A 20185-nucleotide genomic window follows, 5' to 3' on the forward strand; every position below is an offset into this window, starting at 1 on the left:
GTGAAGAAAGCTGATGGTGACCGGCTATCAAAAGAGATAGTGTCTGGGGTCTTAAAGGCTTGAAGGTGAACAAGCGGCCATCTAGCTCAGAAGCAAAAAAGCCCACATGGAAGAAGCACACTGGCCAGTGCGATCACGAGGTGCCAAGGGACCAGGTATAAGGCATCATGCAAAAAAAAAAAAAAGGTATGCGTATGTATGTGTATATGTGTGTATATGTATATATGAATATATATACCATATTAAATGAAGGGGGAAGTGCAGAGTGGAGGCCCAAGTCCCAAGTGTCGGCCAATGGAGATCCCCTCATAGAGGGGTTTAGGAGAGGAGATGGGTTAATTAGGGTGCGAGTGAGTACCGATGAAAAACACAGCTTTCCCCCAGATCCTGGATGCTTCCTCTCCCCAACTACCATGATCCCAATTCTACCTTGCAGGGCTGGATAGGGCAGAGGCTGTACACTGGTACACATGAGGGCTGGAGGTACAGGAAATCCAAGGTGGATGATACCTTCAGGACCAAGGGTGTGAGGGACGATGCTGGGAGAGTGGAGGGTGAGTGGGTTGGAAAGGGGGAACTGATTACAAGGATCCACATGTGACCTCTTCCCTGGGAGAGGGACAGCAGAGAAGTGGGTGAGACTCCGGATAGGGCAAGATATGACAAAATAACGATGTATAAATTACAAGGGCACATGAGGGAGGGGGGAGAGGTGAGGGAGGGAAAAAAAAAGAGGACCTGATGCAAAGGGCTTAAGTGGAGAGCAAATGCTTTGCGAATGATTGGGGCAGGGAATGTATGGATGTGCTTTATACAATTGACGTATGTATATGTATGGATTGTGATAAGAGTTGTATGTGTCCCTAATAAAATGTAAAAAAAGAAAAAAAAAGATGGGGTTTATTTCAGAAATAAAGTTAAGCATGAAATAGATGGAAATAGAAACAGAAAGATAGATAGATAGATTGATAGATAGATAGATAGATAGATAGATAGATAGATAGATAGATAGATAGATACATAGATAGATACATAGATAGATACATAGATAGATACATAGATAGATACATAGATAGATACATAGATACATAGATAGATAGATACAGATAGACGTCAGCTACAAGATATGGACAGGATATATAGAGAAAATAGATGATAGCTAAATCGATAGGTCAGTGGATTGGTAGACCAATTAATAGATTTATGATAGATATATAGCAGAGTTAGGAAAAATATAATTATAGATGAGAGAGAGAAAGAAAAACTTGTTAAACAGACTCCAGTGTCATTGTATATTCTGGTTCAAGACTTTGGGCTGAGTCCAGGAAGATGATGTCCAGACAACACTCTTATGTATCCTGACATAAATTGGAAGAACTACAACATGAGGTGTTCCATCAGGAGTAAGGCGTTGTACATGGCGTTTATAAAACAATGACTCACTCTTCAAGAGATTAATTCAAGTACCTGAGACCGCACAACAGGGATCTATCACATATTTGATGCATGTGGTGATGCAGATAAAAGGAGGTAAGTGAAGTGATGTGAGATCCAATTGTAACCACCACGAATAGAAGGTTAGATCTATGGCACAGGGTCTCCGGCCAAAAAGGCACATGACCCTCATTCAAGACTCAATGCATGGGGAGCAAGATACAGGTTTCCTAGCAGCATTTGGAGCCTACCCTATCCCATTTTCCCCTGTGTCATGGTTTTTAGTCCTTGTCCTGCCTCTGAGAACCAAGACTTAGATGTTTTTAGCACAACTGTCAACCCCAGAGAACAGAGGGAGGGGTATGAGGCATGGAAGTAGGGCATCTTCTCTGGGTCCTGGCTTGCTGCTTGGGAGACCACAAGTGGACAAACCACAACCCGAGGTGCTCTTTGCCCACCAGAGGAGACCTGAGAGGAAAGTGTCTAACGTGATTTTCTCTTTACTTTTCCTTGTGGATTGAGTGAAGGTATACCAAGAAGATTAGTGTTCATTCAACAATTCATACACTTTTGTTTCATTTCATTGACTACAATACACAAACTCCTGTTACAATTACATTTTCTTTCCAAACATTCTGAATTTTCCCTGGATAAATGATGCCCTTTTAAACGCGGAAGTTTGATCATTCTAAGGGAATTGTATCTCCCCAGGACTATTGCTCCCTGGTAGGCTTGTCCATTATTTGGCTGGATGTTTTTCCAAGGGGTGAGTTCAGTCCCACAACTGAAGGAACGCTGAAAGCCATAGTTTCAGTACTTTCACAAGTCTACCCAACCAGTAAGCCTAGTCTTTGTATTTTTCTTTTCTGTGTGTGTGGGTGTATTGTTTCACATTTTATCCCACTCTACCCAAGACCTTCTAATGCTATATTTTCCAAAGAAGTGGGTACTGATATCATGGCACCGCCTACTTCTTCTGGTCATAGAGTTCAGAAGACTCATATCCATGATTCATTATAGCATTGGATGAATGGTTTTCATGTGTCTTCAATGATCATCACTCTGGAAAGGGAGAAACAGTTAGCTGCACCTCATGTGGTTTGAAGTCCCCAGTCACTACTCTCAAAAGCCAGATGTAGGACATTGTCTTTGTGGGTTGTTATGTCAGCAGTTCTGGTTGTTCCCTGAACCCCAAGTCCTCCTCAGAGAGAAAGAGTTAACACACTGGTGGTTTTCTGTAGTTTAGATCAGAACAGGCCAGAGAAATGTTTCAGGACAGATTATGAAATTGATGGAGGTGAAATGTTCTCCGTATTGGACTTTTAACTTCTCTTCTGAACAGAGTTCCACTGTCAGAGAGACAATGACAAGGGCCAGGTTGACCATGAGTATTGAGAGAGTGATACACTCATTTTTGGCGGTAATCTGCACAGATTTGTCTGACAACTGAGGAAAACTTACATTCCCTGAGTTTTGTTTCCACTCCGCAAGCAGCAGGAAGCACAGGGCAGACCTGGGCACTACAATACACCTGAGAGTCTATTGAGAAGGGGCCATTCAGGAGATCAGATTCTTCAAAGTCTTCACTAAGTAAATAGAGGTGTTTTCTTTCTTGGGCATAATTCCCCACAGACATTAACAATGTAGCATCTGTGAGGGACCCAAGCTTCGTGAGCTGCAGATTCACACTGGGTTTGAAACTACTCCTCCCGGGTGTGGACTGAGAAATGCACTGAGTGGAGATCCACCATTCAGTACTCTCTGTGATCAAGGTGCCAGTGTCTGTGTGTTTGTTTGTGTGTTTTGCAGGATGTTGGTAGGATCAGGTTCTGTCCCTCCCAGCAGTCTCAAGGCCAGAACCTCCCCCTGCCTTGGGTTTCCAGGGTTATAAGGCTGGAGGAGTCTGACACGGAGGTCAGGGCAGACATATGCAACGTGGAAGACATCCATTTTAGAACCACAGGTCACCTCCACAGGGGAAGCACCTTCATCACCCAGCTGGGGACAGCAGTGTGATTCCTTTCCACCCTCCTTGCAAGATGGGCTCTGCCCCCCTAGCTCTCCTCATTGCTCTTCTCCGAGGTCAGGATCGCCACAGGGTTTGAGGTGAATGGAGGGGTGTGTGTGTGTGTATGTAGGAAATCTCTGATCTCTGAATTCTACCTCCACATGTGTCTGTGCTCAGGTGCAGCTGGAGAAGTCTAGGGCAGAGGTGAAGAGACCCGGAGAATCTTTGAGGATCTCCTGTAAGACATCTGGTTACAGCTTTACTGGAAGCTGGATTGGCTGGATTAGGCAGACACCTGAAAAGGGCTTGGAATGGATAGGATTGATTGATTCTAGTGATGCTGACACCAGGTACATCCTTCCAAGGAAAATTCACCATCTCCCTAGACAACTCCATCAGCACCATGTACCTACAGTGGAGCAGAATGAAGGAATCAGATGCAGCCATGTATTAGTGTGCAAGGGACACAGTGAGAGAAATCCCTTCCTGAGAGGGGCAGAAACCCTCAGCCTGATGCAGCTGCAGAGCAGGAGTCTCGGAGGCATCTCTCAGTTCAGCACCAGAGGACACAGTCTGCTGTCTCCTAGAAAGTGAGAACAAGAACACAGGCCACTGACATGAGAGGGAGACATCTCCCCACGTGGGGGCACTGATGCCTCTTACTGGATTGGGGTTCTCTGGAGTGGCTCACTCCATGACTTCTGAATAACCGCAGGGCTATAGAGCTGATGATGTGAGGTTTCTTTGTTAAATCCTCAGAGCTCAGCCCTTGCTTCCCTGGAAGAATGAGCAGGTGCATTGTCATAATAGGAGTGAAATTCCTCAGCTCATTTTTTCCCTCACCAAGACCATTCTCAGTATTACTAGAACTTCTTCCTAATAAGTATTCCAAATGATCATTGTTGCTTTCTAACTGGATTCAGTTGCCTGCATTCAACTTGATTCAGGAAACAGTTTTGTAGAAACCTCCTGGTGGAGTGGTGTCGCTGTGGCATTGGCAAACTCCTCATGGATCCCAGACCTTATGCCAGACAGTTACACTCTGGAAAGGGGTTGGTATATTTTCCTGTTTAAAAGTGGTCTGCCTTCGGAGGAGACTCCGGACCCTCCTGAGTCAGGACGACCTTGGTTCAGAAATGTCTACCTCCTTTCTCCCCCTGTTTCTCCTGAAGATCCTGGTCCTACCATGAGGTCAGTGTCAGGGAAGGGTATTTTGGATTGATTGGAGTCAGGCAGCACCCAGGGAGAGGCCGTGGTGTACAGGGATCTCCTACTATAAGTCACTGTAATGCTGACCTTGACGCTTACCCAAAACAGTTCTCCCTCCCCCTGACCTCTGTGAGCACTGAGGACACATCTGTGTCTTACTGTGCAGGTGGACACAGACAGGGCAGTCAGTGTGGCCTTCACCTAAACTATCCTGCAGGACAGCTCTGGGGTTGTACTGCATGGATCATTCAGAACAGCAGGTGGCGTTCAGGACAAACAGCACAGGCCCAGGATCCAGGAGCAGGTTTAGAGATGAGCACAGGTGGGGCTTTCTGCAGTGGCTTCAGTTGGTTTTGTTCCCACAGCTCTCAAACTGGTTCAGTGGAAACTCTATTTACAATTGTAGGGAGGGTACTAGTGTCTCCTTAATAGTAAAAAGAAACTCTCACTGTCATATAATTGATTGCAAACCAAAGGTTTGAACTACCCCTGTAAAAGGTATTTACATAGAAGTGGTTGGTCTTTCAAAATTCTGAAATGTGATCTGCGATTTTACTTCTTGGTTTCAACTTAGTTAGTTGAAAGTATAGAAAATACTAGTGATGTATATAAACAAACCTGGAGTTCGCATGAAAGTACCAGCATGATAGCCAGTGAAATAGCGCCATGGTGCAGAGATACAAAGAGGAGTGGTGATGTTGAAAGCTAAGTATTGGGCTTTGGTTGAAATCCAACTTCCTCCCCTCAGGGACTGTACTATCTTCTCTTAAATTCTAACAAAGAGAATGTCCCTTAACAAAGGGAAGAAAGAGTGTAAAACCACTACAAGTTGGTGCCTTATGAAGGTGAAAATTTTCACAAATGTAAAACACAAATATCACTCACAAAAAAAGAGATCAGAAAGTGGTAAACTTATACCCTGTCAATGGTGGAAAATTTGTGAGTCCAGTGGGCTGAGGGTGTAGGGTTTTTAGGCAGCCCCACTGGGTCCTTGCTCTCACCAGATTCATTATATGCTTATTCACTGTACATGGTGGTGTCCACTAAAAATGTTATAGCCTCACGGCCTAAGAATTGAATGACTTTCTAAACTGTTACTGTTATGATAAAAGTAAAACCAATTTAGTTTACTTTTATTTTGATATTTAATTAGAGAACTGACTCTTTTTCATATAGTGAATATTCGAATAAATGCTATTTTTCTGAAAGTTATTGCAACTTGATAACCCAAGCAGAGAGTGTTTAAGAATAGAAATATGTTTTATTGAATATCTAGATACTAGAAGTCCAAGTTCAAGCCAGCTCTAAGGGAAAGTTCTTTGATTGTTTAAAAATTAATTTGATGATTGATAATCTATTCAATCAATAGTACAAAAAAGTGTAAAACAAAATTTATTAAGAATTTATTCCTATTAAGAAAAATTATATATAAAAGTGATTAGATGTTCAAACAAAATGCAAAGTCAAAAATATTCCAAAATAAAATAATGGACCTTATATTAGTTTTTGTGTGTATACCTGTATGAATGTGAGATTTTTAGATACAAACATAAAAATTTTAACTAAAGACAAACAACAAGTTATATAGAATTTGGACTTTTGCCATTGTAAATGCTAATTAAAGCTAAATGTTCTTAATAAACTACGTATAACCTTGGAAAGAACTGGAATTCGAGAACTCTTCGTAGTGCTCATGAGGAACTTGTACACGGATCAAGAAGTAGTTGTGTGAACAGAACAAGGTAATACTTCAAATCAAGAAAAGTGTGTCAGGTTGTACCCTTTCATCATACTTGTCCAAGCTGCGTGATGGGCAAATAATCAGAGAAGCTGGCTTATATGAAGAGAATATGGCATCAGGCCTGGAGAAAGCCTTATTAACCACCTGTGATATGAAGGTGATGCAATCTTGCTTGCTGAAAGTGACAAGGACTTGAAACACTTTCTGCTGATGATCAAGGATTGAAGAGCAAATTGTGGATATGAGTCAGTGTAAAGACGACCAAAAGATGCAGGCCAGATTCCAATTCTGTTGTTTATGATTACTGTTGATTTTGAACTGACTTTCAAAAGTCAGCATAGCTCCTCCCACAACAAGCTGCCAGGAAGAGCATTCACTCTCTCTCCCAATATCTAAAGTCAAAGCAAAACAAATAAAAATTGTTACATGACTCGATCTTTGTATAGTGTCCTTGATATTACCTTGTCCATTTGAGCCAAACACAGTAAAGATCAAGGGATTGGAACATTCTTTTAAGTTTCAGGATCCTTCCGCATTTAAACTCTGAAAATTTACTTTTACGGTGGGACTTTGTGAATCCTTACAATTTTTTTTTGTCCATTCCTGGATTGTTTTATTCCTTAATAAACTCTTCAATTTTTTAACTGAAGTTCCAGTTTGATCTTTGGAAGGAGGAACAAAAAAGGAAATAATATATACATTTCTGGCCAAACTATGTCTACCAATCACTGCCAAATTCCTAAAAAAGAAAGAAAACAAACAATAAATGACAATAGACTTACCATTTCTGGGAACAAATTATGTTCAATAACATCTCTTGTGGCAAGATTATATTTGTTGTCAATATAGTAGCTAAGGGGACTCTGAGTACACTATAAGATGACCATTGGACATTCTGTTTGAGATTATTCCCCAACCTGCTTAACATTGTGTCACAGTGCAAATTCCACAGCTTGTCCAAGGAACCTCTCCTTAAGATCTGAGATGTTGCCACTGGATGTTGGAGTGCCTCATTCATTGCCCATAATTATTCTGTAATTCCCTTTCTGATATCCTGTCTCTGTTGAACCCTTTCCTCACAAAAAAAAATATCCCACTAAACCAAATGAGTACCCATTCTGACCCAGGCAAACATGTCCACAAAGACATCCCTAACCTTCCAGTCACACATCACATGGAACAGAAGAACTTTGGTCAAGGAACCAAAAGTCACAATAAAGGCCAAATAAGAAGACATTGGGAAACAAGAAGGACAAAGAGCTGTATCTTGTTAAGAATCTTAAACTTACCCTAATGTATATTCATGACCATCCCTGTGACATATATTTTACACCCATAATGCTATACATTTACTTATTAGTATACTTTTTAAAACTTTAAACCGTGGTCACCGTTTTTTTTCAGAAGCTTTCCTTGGGGTATCTTCTGGCTCAGTCCTTGCTCGATCCAAGGGAAGCGGACCCCGTTCACTGTCATGCAGCCGTGTCTTTGTTTCTAGCAGGAGTTATGTTGGTAACACAGTTACTTTCGCCGAGTGTGCTTTTCAACACAATATTACACTCTGTCTTATAGAGTCTCTATGAGTCGGAATCCACTGATGGCAGTGTGTAGTGTTGGTGTTAGCACAAAGAAGATGATGGGGTCAGAATTTCAGTTTCTGAGAAGATGGGGAACTTCTCTTCTTTATTCCTGGGCTTCTAATATGCAGAGCACCTCATCAATTTCCACGTACATTCTCAAACCTAGTGAAAATCATTTCATCATGGTCTAGGATCCATAGACCTTTTCCATAGGTCATCAATGTCCTGTGGAGATTCCTCTGCCTAGCGATTACTTCTCTCTAGCAGTGTCAAGATTCCAAAAATGGGCTGGCTTACTGAGGCTTCCATTATTTGTCGTCAGTGATTATTTTCCCTGTTCCTAGTTTTCAGAGATTTGGGTCCAAGAGGGAGGAATCATCACAAATCCTCTCCGTAGGCTTTGCTGTCTCTGATGATTTCATGCTGCTGGAGCAGGAGCTGCCAAGACCTTCCCAAGAGGTTGGAGCAGCTGTGAGCGATATAAATCAGTAGCAGAAAACAGCCTCCCATCTCTAAGGAGCTTATGCTCATGCTACAGAAAAATATCCAGAACAAAAGACTGTTCTCCCTGCATCTGAGCTCAATGAAATGAGGACACAGCAGTCCATTAATGTGCAAGAGAAACAGAGGACTCACTACCATCTCAAACACAAACGTCCCTGCGATGATGCCATTGGTCTATTGGGATAACTTGAGTTGTGAAAAGGACAGGGACAAGAATTCTGGGGACATAGAAATGGGGGAGGCATGAGAGCAAGGACCACCCTATTAGCATCTAGGGTTTCAGTTCCCCCAAAAATACCCTCTCCCTAAATGTTTATTACAAAACCACACCGGTATTTATTGCACTGTTCATACATTTGTAGATTTTATGCTGTGGTAGATGTTAGATCTCATGTTAACCTGATAAAAGCCTAAAGGGGTGGTGTCTAGCCTATCAATCATGTCACAGCCTGGCGATCCCTTCCTGTGGGTGTGGCCTTCTGCCATTAGAAAAGGCTGTTCTCTCTCTCTCTCTCTCTCTCTCTCTCTCTCTCTCTCTCTCTCTCTCTCTCTCTCTCTCCATCCTATGGACAAACCAGGCACATGGAGTCACGGTGATGTCAGCCAAAACCCTGGAGATGTGTCCACTTTCATTGGATCCACAATATTTTCCACGCACCCGCCTGTGATCATCCTGCATTCAGCATCAGTGCGTGTGTTGTGTAAATCTGAATAGGAATTCATGGACGAATATCAGACAAATTGGCTAATATTTAACTTATAGATGATCTGGACTGGCTGGGATGTTTTATTGATGAATAGTGACTCATACCTTTGCAAATTATCAGAAGCAAAACCTGAGCTCTTAACAATTAAAAAGCAAACAAACATTCAACAAATAAACATATTTTGAAATGCTTCATTATATTGTTTGTTTGTACTTTTTCTGCCACTTCTCCAAGATAATAAATTTTTAAATGCCAGGTTTTTCCTCAGAACTTATGAAGAAATTTCTTCCTCATTTGTCCTTAATTATCTGTCCCCCAGACAGATCAAGCATTAGATCTTGTGCGTGGATGGTGCAGTACCAGACACTGTTTTGTTCTGCTGTGCACAGGGTCCTTGTGGGTCAAGACTGACTCAATAGCACCTATCCACAACAACCACATGACCCAGAACTCCAACCCTGCCTTCATTCAGGACACAATGCTTTAATGGGAAGAAGACATTCTAACTGCCCGATAACTGGTCTACTTCCTGTCAGGACCCCTGTCCTGTAGAAGAGTTTAAAGGCTTCAGGGTGATGACCAGGACTCATATGAAAACATTTTAAGAAAATGGAAAACTGCACAGGTGAGAAAAAGGGCAAAGAATTTGCGCCACGTTTCTTTGTTCCGTTTTTACACTCTTTATGGCTTTTACCTGCTTATTCTGCAAGGGTAGCAAGAGCTGTCCTGAGAATTTAATTTGGAAACTTTTGCTCATTCATCCTACAACACTGATCTTTTAAAAATCACTTTACTGTGAGCTTGTACAACTCTTATCACAATCTATACATACATTCATTTTGTCAAGCACTTTTTTTCATTTGTTGCCATCATCATTCTCAGAACATTTTCTTTCTACTTGAGCCCTTGTATCAGCTCCTCATTTCCCCCATCTTTCCCACTACCCCCTCCCTCACAAATCCTTGATAATTTATAAATTATTATTTTGTCATATCTTACAGTGTCCGATGTCTCCCTTCACTCACTTTCCAGGTGTCCAGCACCCTGGGGGAGGGGGTTATATGTAGATCATTTTGATTGGTTCTCCTTTCTCCCCCACCTTCCCCTGCCCTCCTGATATGGCTACTCTCATTATTAGTCCTCAGGACAACCCTGATCTTACCTCTACTAAAACCTCAAAGGATATTGAGAAGGAAATGCTGTGAATCCCTTATAGATATAAAAACCATTTTTACATTTCTGTATGTAGTATTATTCTTATAAAGCAGAAATATATAACTATAATCTCGTGTATTCTGTGTTAATAGAAAATAAAATAAATTAATATGTGATAAAAATTTAGCATAGAACAGTCACATAATACATGTTACCAAGGATATTGTTATTGTGCCCTTCCCAACACACCTAAAACACTCAGATCTGTTCTAGGGACCGAACCCTCAGATCTCAAAAGCCATGCAACTTCATTTATTGCTATGCAGTAGAAGGGCAGGCAAGTCCATCCCTCTCTCTGCTGATGAAAGCCAATGCAGCCCCAACCCTGCAGCTCTAGAAGTGCTCCTGGATTCTCAGGAGCTCCCACTCAGTGATCAGGAGTGAACACAATAAAGACAGCATCGAGTCTGTGCTGAAAGTGGTTTGTCCCGTTTGCTATTTTAAGAGGTAATTTTGTCAAGAACCATTTTGTGTACTTTCGTGTGAGTGAGAGACACGGTGAATATGTGTGATGGTTTTCCTGCCTAGGATGTCTGTGCTTGCAGAAGTCCAGAGTGAGGTGTAGCTAGTGGAGTCTGGGGGTCCTTGGGGGGTCTCAGATTCTCTGGTGCAGCCTCTAGATTGCCCTCAGTAGCTATGCATGATCGGTATTTCCAGGCGCCAGGGAAGGACCTGCAGTGGGTGTCAAGTATTAGTACCAGTGGTGATGGTACATACTACAAAGACTTCTCCAAGGTGTCTTTGAATCTGCAAGAACATGCTGTGTCTGCATAAGAACAGCCTGAAATTCGAGGACACGCCTTTCTATTTCTGTGCAGCTACCATCACGGAGAGGAGAATTCAGACTGAACCAGGACAGAAAACTCCCCTGCAGGGAGGAAACAGGCCCCTAGGAGGCGCGCAGGACCCAGAGAACACAGGCCTCAGGTCCAGGAGCAGGTGGGGATGGAGATTCAGAGCTGCTTTCCTGCTGTGGTATTGGCAATCCTCTCTATCTCGCAGTTTCCCTCAGAGAATCTCTCTATTTTTATACTGCCAGTTGTACCTACCCCTGAGTGAGATGTTTGAATTGAATCAGAAAAACTGGTTATTCAAACTTACCAAGGATGCCTGAAGAGAAAGACTTGGTGATGTTACTTCTGAATGGAGAGACTGAGAGCAGAGGCTTTCATAGAATTTCCAGATTATGACATTGAATACCAGTTTAGAGTTATGCAGGTGGTTAGTTAGGGAACCAGGCACATCAAAGCAGATTATGGATCCCATAGGGCTCTCATCCTCAGTGGGAAGTGTGCAGATCAGACTCACAACTTCTCTAAAGTCTCTTTCTGTCTTTATCTATTTTCAGTCTTTCTTTTCAGCAAGATGATATGATTCTGGAATGTTTATGCTTCCCAATGCAAGTCTGTTCACATTCTCAATATGCCATGTTCATGGATAAGGACCCTCAATACCAAGGAAATGTCAAAGCTACACAATACTGTTTCTAAATACAATGTAATTGTGATTCTAAATGCCAACTTTACCCTTTAAAGAATTGGAAAAAATAATTACTCACTTTATATGGAGAATCATAGGATAATGAAGGGACCCTAAAAGATTGAGATCAAGTTAGGGGCCCTCACACAGACTAACCTGAAAACTATTACACTGCCACAGTATTCAAAAAGGCTGGTACTCATACAATGATAGGTTTGTTGACCAATGGAACAGAATAGAAAACTAATAAATAATCCATCCACATACAGGCAACTGATCTTTAACGAGGCGAAAGGAATTTTATAAGGGAGAGTGACTTTCTTTTTAACAATGGGGCCAGCACAATTGGATCGCCACCCTTAGAAGAATGAAAGACAACCAAAACCTCAGCTCATGTACAAAAATGAGCACAAGATGACCAAAGGCCTAAATGTAAATCCCAAAACTATAGAGACTATCTATAAGGAAGTAGGGACATACTTATATGCCCCACAGGGCACTCATACACTATCAAACACTGCAAAGGAATTATACACAAAGTGGGCAACAGAGATGAAAGTGATATTCTAAAAATCAGACATTTGTTAATTAAAAGAATAAAAAGGGAAGCCAAGCCAAAAATAAAAAAAATCAAACAAAAATTTCTGGTAATTTTAAGCTGCAGCTTTGCATGTCTATGCCATGTACAACAATAGACAACTGGAGCAAATATGATTGCATTTTCCTTGGAGTATTAGTTTCTATCATTTCCACCTTTCAGAATTTTGAGAGACCTTGATTAAGTCACCAACCAAGACCAACCCCAGGAGATAGGGGAATGCAAAGCAAACCCAGAGCATCTGTGCCTAGAGCACAATGTGTTGCTTCTTCAAGTGCAGGGAGCACTCAGGAGCTCATTGAGAACATGTGTACCAACGCTGTTAGGAAAATGATGTACAGATGGATAATGTCATGAGGTTGACACTTAAGAAGGCTCCTACTAACCCACAACTATGAAATTATCTGAGACGATCCTTGCAGTCAAACTCAGAGATGAAGGTGAGCTGAACTTGTGTGCAGCTATACCACGGTCTCTAGCTTAAATTGGTCAGACAAGCACCAAGAGCAGATGGTGAGATGGGTGCTTGGTGAAATGAACAGGATCAAATGATGCTATGCGAGTCTGCATATAAAAAGGGAACTGACTCACTGATCTCCAGTCGAAAAATGCTAGAGTGTCCTGTGATAAAATACCTGGATTTTAGTGAAATCAATGCATCTTATTTCAAAGCAATTGCTTATTTAACTTCAGAAAATTCTGGCTCAAAGAAGTCCAGGTGACCAACACCTTGTGCTTGGGTTTCCCAATTGTAAAAAGATATATTAATTTGGAGATATACAGATTCTAATTCAGCAGTAAATGAGTGGTGTCAACACTAAGTCTGGGGGAAATGTTTTAACTTTGTTAGGAGGAAGGAAACTGAATGGAGATTGAGCTTTAAAACTGCATGTTTAGAGAGAGTGTCATAGCTTCTATAGTCAATAATATGAACTTTTTTCAACCCCAGCAGTAACCACCAGCCCTCAGGGAAGGGGCTACAGTGGATGGGACACATATGCTCTAGTGGCGGTACAAATTATTACCCGTCCTTTCAAAGCCGACTCTCCATCACCAGGGACACATCAAAGAACCAGTTCTCCCTGCAACTGAACTCCATGACTGCTGAGGACACGGCCGTGTATTACTGTGCAAGGGACACAGTGAGGGGAATTCAGTGTGAGCTCAGACACAAACCTCCCCTGCAGGGGAGACACTGGGCAGCAGGGGGCGCTCAGGACCCAATGAGCTGAGACACCTAGCACTTGACAGACACAGCTGGATGACAGGGAGGATATCCTGTTGGAATTAGGACCTTTTCTCTTTGCTCTCAGCATCCCCAGAGACAATTTTGCCTTTTTCTTTTTTCTCTTCCTCTAAATTTTCTCCATACTGCAAGAGGGAGAGGAAGAACTAGCATTCTCTGTTTGCAGTACTAATAATAAAAGTGACGCTGACCCTTCATTATCATCCTCTATGCCCCATTTCCTTTGTGAGAAACAGACTCTCATCCTCACACTATCTGCGACTCAAAATCTGTTGACAACGAGATACAGGCATGTGCAGATTCCTGTGTGCAGTGCATGATTTTAAGTGTCCTGAGCTCGTTGCTGTATTACAGCACACAGTCAGGTCTCTGGAGGTGGCTCTCTGCACTACTCCCTGTGCACTGTGGGTAGTTATTGACTAATGTTCTGTGTCTGAGAAAATAATTGTGGAGACATCTGGGTCTAAACGTGTGACCTGTCCTTAGTGATGCTTGCTACCCATTGTCTCTGTTTATGCTGAAGCAAGGGATCCAGGCATACGCAGACCCCTGACACTGACAAGGGGTGAACTGAAATGACCTGTCTGGTGGGCAGAGTCATTAATAAAGTCATTTATTCATCACAATGAAGGGACCACTGATTGGAAGAACAACTTTGATTCCAAAAGATAGCAAATGAGTCAAGAGGAGGAAATTTGCAGACTAATATTTCAGAATGCATTTTATTCTCATTGAGAGCTGTGAGACTTCTCACATATTTGCATCAGGTGATCAGGGGAACCATTTCCTAGAGAAAGGATGTCGTGTTTGGCAGAGTGTCACCAAAATAGAGGAAAATAATCAGTTAGATGCATGGATAGACTGGCTGCTAAAATGTTCTCAAACTTAGGAGCAAGTGAGGATAGTCCGGGACTTGGCAGTTTAGTTATTTGTCCTATTGTACACAGAACCATTGTGGTTAAAACTGACTCAAAAACATGCAACAACATCTTTTATGGAGTGAGCTGCAGAAAATTGAAATTTTGGTCAGTAAAGTGTAATTACCATAATTTATGATAAATTACACAATTTTAAATTTTAATTATTTAACACTTAAAATACCATAAATATACCATTTCTAATTAAGTTACAGCTGTATGGTTTGCAAATAATTAAAAAAACAAAGTGTAATAAATAAATAATAAATACTATAAATAAATAAATGTTATGTAAAAGTTCATTCTCCCTGGTGATATAGAGGATTTCACATTGAGATGCTAAGTGCAAGGTCAGCAGATAAAATCCACCAGCCATTCCGAGGGAGACACATGAGGCTCTCCAGAGTTTTACACGGACTGCAAATTATAAAATCCAAATCCAAAGGAGGGAAGAGTGTCAGAGCTTAAACTGTGAGACTCTGACCTGCAGAAGGCTGTGGATTACAGAGAAAGCTCAAACACATTTGCAGGATCTTCACAGGAAATACACCTCCAGTGATTTCCCTCTCACCATATCTGAGGGATGGAACAAGCTGGCGGTCAGAGAGAAAGATTGGAGAGATGACTATAGTAGGTCAAATTGACTCATCTGACTTTGATGGTTAAAATCTTGTCATTTGATCTTCCTTTTGATATCCTTTGTGATTAATCTGGATTTTAATATTTTCTGGTTTTGTTTTATACACTTAGGGTTTATTTCTGCTGTGTTCAGTCATTGTTGGTAGCATTTTTGACTCTCTTGATATCTTTTTGTATGTTTTTCAATTTACGTAGTGCACAATGGGTGAATCTACAGAGACAATAACTAGATTAAGGGTTCCCTGGGGCTTCAGCCAGAGAGGTGGGGAGAAAAGGGAAGTTAACAGAAAGGAGTTCAACTAAGAAGATCATTTTTTCTAAGTGATTTTGGTAGTGATTGTACAACACTACTTCCATGATTGAACTATGGAATGGTATGATGTCTAGATTAGCTCTTAATAAAATTATTTTTTAAAGAAATGAAATGTTAAAAGATATTAGTTGTAGGACATATGTTTTAAAAGATTTTTATTTTAAATACTGGTAAAAATTATTTTAATAAAATAATATTGCACATTAAATAAGAAACCTAACATTGATATAATGTTATCTAATATATATCTCATTTAAATTTTTGCCAATTTCGCAGTTAAAAAAATTTACAGTGCCTAAAACCCTAACGAGCAGATCTACTCTGCTCTAGATGGTCACTATGAGTCAGAATTAACTTGGTGCCAATTATGTCAATTGTGTTTCCAATTTGTATCTTATGTTGGTTGCTTATCTCCATTAGTTTGTTTTCTGTATCTTCTGTATTTTGGTAAATCATATTTAATACTATTGCCAGGATTTGTTCTTTTTTTCGCCCATTATCTTGGTTTCCATAGAATTTCCTACATTTTCGTTTTAGGCTAATGATGCCATCTTTTTCTGTGAGATCATTTATGGTATTATAATATCTTTATTAACATTTTGATGGTTTTCCTTTTAAATATATTTTTTCTGGTTGTGCTTCAATTTACAAGGTAGCTTAATAAAAATAACCTTATTCTTCCTTCCATTTGTATGTTTCCTCTCTTTTGTAGTGTAAGGACGTTTTAACAGTATATTTCAGTTAAACCAATGTCCAAGTTTCCAGCAAAAGCACAGCTTACACACAGGCATTGTATACAACAGTATGTTTTTTCACACAGAGAAGAGACAGAGCCGGCTCATCATCAGGAGTGGGCACCAATCTCCACAACCGGTGGGTTCACACTGTGGCCAGTGCAGGAATGGAGGTTTGCAAGCATCCCTTGTTTGTGCTGCAGTTGAAGAACAGTGTTCCCTCCTCAACAGCAAAGATAGAGAAATAGGATTGTGCTAGGAGGTGGACTCTCCTGGAAGACAGTGAGTTGGTTTGGTTGTTGTTGTTTTGTACAGTCCATGTAATGTGTATAACAATAGGTTTGGTGAATATTAGTATGTGTTCAAAAGAAGATAAAAGAGGTATGTTGTAGGACGCCAGTGACTAAAGAGGGTTTTTGGATGCAGAAGTCTTGGGAAAGGCAGTCAGACAACAAGGTCATCACTTTACAGCAGCCAGACTGATATATTTGACCCAAGCACACCTGGGTCTGTTATGGACTCTGGGGAAGGATAGCAGACGGCACTTGAACTTCCTGCTTTCTCAATTTCCAATTCCTATTTGGGTTTATCTCAGACATATTTTGTCATTGGTGGTAACATTCTTGAATTTTTGTTCTATGTTTTTCTGTTTTATGTTAGATGAAACCCGAGATTGAAGAACATATAGAGATAGCAAAGAGAATAAGGGATTATGGGGACTACAGTGGGGGGTGGGGTAAAAGGGAGCTGATGCCAAAGAGTTCAATAAGGAAGAGGGTGTTGTGAAACTAATTTTGGTGGCAATTGTATAATACTGCTTGATGCACTTGAATGCTGAATTGATATGATTATTATGACCAAATACAATGGTTTTTAAGGGAAAAATGAGAAAATAAATTAAATATTAAATAAAGGCTATGCCATTGATAGTACTTTTTGATTTCAAATTTCTGGCTTATGTAATAATCTCTTTTCCAGTTCAATATTTTAGCTAGTTTTTTGAAGTGTTGTACCAGCAAGACTTTCCATAAGTTTCTGATTATGCATGAAGAAATTATCTTCCATTTATAACTTATTTTTCTCATAGTATTTTCTCATTTATAGGCAAAAAAATATTTTCAACATTCTTCTCGTGCATCATGTAGTGGCATTAGATTATCATCATGTTCAACAATTGCCAACAGCTGTAAAAATTTCCTATCACAGAAACCCTTAAAAAATAACTCTGACTTGACAATTTCCTCCTTAACATGGAATAAATAACTCTATTAATTTCTTGCTCTAATTATTTTGAATCGAAGTCTGCTTTAAGTACCTTTCTCTTCCTGTGAAAAGAATGAACCCTACACTCTGTTCCATACCTTCATTGTCTTTCAGGCAGATTTCTTTCATAATCAGTATTTCATTTCAATCATTTTATTAGGGCTTGTACACCTCTTATCACAATCCATACATACTTCCATTGTGTCAAGCACATTTGTTCATTTGTTGCCCTCATCGTTCTCAAAATATGTGCTTTATGCTTGAACACTTGGGATCATCTCCTCACTTCCCTCTCCCCCCACCTTCACAAACCCTTGATAATTTATAAATTATTCTTATTTTGTCATACCTTACCTACTCCCTCCACCCACTTTTCTGTTGTCCATCCCCAAGGGAGGAGGTTATATGTAGATTCTTGTAATCGACTACCTCTTTCCAACCCACCCACCCTCCCTCCACCCTCCACTCTCAGCATTGTTCCTGAAGGGATCATCTGTCCTGGATTCCCTGTGTGTCCAGTTCCTATCTGTACCAGTGTACATCCTCTGGTACAGCTGGATTTGTAAGGTAGAATTGGGATCATGATAGTGGGGTGGGAGAAAGCATTTAAGAGCCAGAGGAAAGTTGTGTGTTTCATCATTGCTACACTGCACCTTGATTGGCTAATCTCCTCCCCATGGTCCTTCTGTAAGGGGATGTCCAGCTGACTACAGATGAGCTTTGGGTCCCCACTCCACACTTCCCTTCATTCACAATTATATGACTGTTTTGTTCTTTGCTGCCTGATACATGATCCCTTCAACAGCTTGTAATCACACAGGCTGGTGTGCTTCTTCCATGTGGGCAATGTTGCTGCTGAGCTAGATGACCACTTGTTTACCTTCAAGTCTTTAAGACCCCAGATGCTATATCTTTTGATAGCCAGGCACCATCAGCTTTCTTCACATTAGCGTATGCACCCATTTGTCTTCAGCAAATGTATCAGGGAGGTGAGCACACAATGATAAGATTTTTTGTTCTTTGATGCCTGATAACTGATCCCTTTGGCACCACGTGATCACACAGGCGGTGTGCTTCTTCCACCAGGTCATTGTTGCTTCTGAGCTAGATGGCTGCTTGTTTACCTTCAAGTCTTTAAGACCCTAGGTGCTATATCTTTTGATAGCCGGGCTCCATCAGCTTACTTCAGACATTTGCTTATGCACACATTTGTCTTCAGCGATTGTATCAGGAAAGTGAGCATTATGGAATGCCAGTTTAATAGAACAAAGTATTATTACATTGAGGGAGTACATAAGTGGAGGCCCAATGTCCATCTGCTACCTTAAAACTATATGGGAAACAGAAAGATTTCTCACAAGTCCTCTCCCCCAAATATGTTAAACTGCTTGCAGCTAATCATAAAAGTCACTTCCTTTGAGGCAATCAGCTGCCAGACTGCTTTCTCCTCCCACCACAGGTGGGCCTGCTCCCTGCTGCCAGGGACAATGGGTTACTTCTCCCTTAGGCTTGTGACCATTAGCTTGGTTCCTTTAGGTGGGGTTTACACCTACTGATAATGGTTCCTATGGAGATCCAGAGAACAGATCAAACCCCGCTCAGTGACATCTAGTTAGGCTGCCATCTTTAATATAGGATCCGCCTCTCTTGTCACATGGATACCCCCAATCCCTCCCCTTCCTATTGCGTGTATACCCCAAGATTGTCCCCCTCTCATTGCTGTATAACTTATATTACAAGCCCTTCCTGTGACATGTCTTTACCTATATTTAGTGGGCTTGCACACTCCCCTCAGAGGTATATGTGCAGGGTTAGTAAAGAGCGCCCTCTCTCTCGGCTCCTCCCTTGATCTCTCATCAGCTCCCCCTCTCCTCTCCCATCCTTGCTCCCCTGTTCCCTGTCCCCTTGCCCCACTTCCCTTCTACCTCTCTCCACGTGGAACGCCAAGCAGAAATTAGGTAAGCATACTACCATGGTGAGGGAGAGTCAGTGTGAGTCCAGACATAAAACTAACCTCAGGGAGAAAGCTGACCTAAAGGGATGCTAAGAACCTACCAGCTCTGAACCAAGAGAAGAAAGAAGTGAGGACAGGAGCCTGGGTCAGGACTGCAGTGCCTGGCCAGTTAGAATGCTGCACTGACCACTATGGTAGCACTACTGCCTACAGCAGGAAACCTGCAGAGACAACTCCAGGTAACACTCCTGACAATAGTCTGAATACTTAGGGCCAGAGAAAATGTTGCTGTGTGACCCACAGATGGTGGAAGACAGTGCAAGCCCGGAAAATACCTCTCCTGTCTGTGATGGAATGCTGTCACCAGGGGGCTCTCTGAAGATACTGAGCCCAACACCCACCCCCAGTACTGAGTCATGGAGGAAAACTTAGCTACTTATTTCTGTGGTTTCTTTTAGCCTCACAAATAACCCTATTGTTAGGAAACCTTTTCATTCCAACTCCCAATATTATGAAATGTAATAGGGGAAAGAAGAATTTGGGATGACTTACACTTGTTTCCATATGTATTCATATGTATGAAATGATACAGGTTGACCTTGTCTTGATTCCAAATATGGTGAGGATAGAGTTTGTCATTAATT

Source organism: Tenrec ecaudatus, chromosome 17 (assembly GCF_050624435.1).
Source record: "Tenrec ecaudatus isolate mTenEca1 chromosome 17, mTenEca1.hap1, whole genome shotgun sequence".
NCBI lineage: Eukaryota > Metazoa > Chordata > Mammalia > Afrosoricida > Tenrecidae > Tenrec > Tenrec ecaudatus.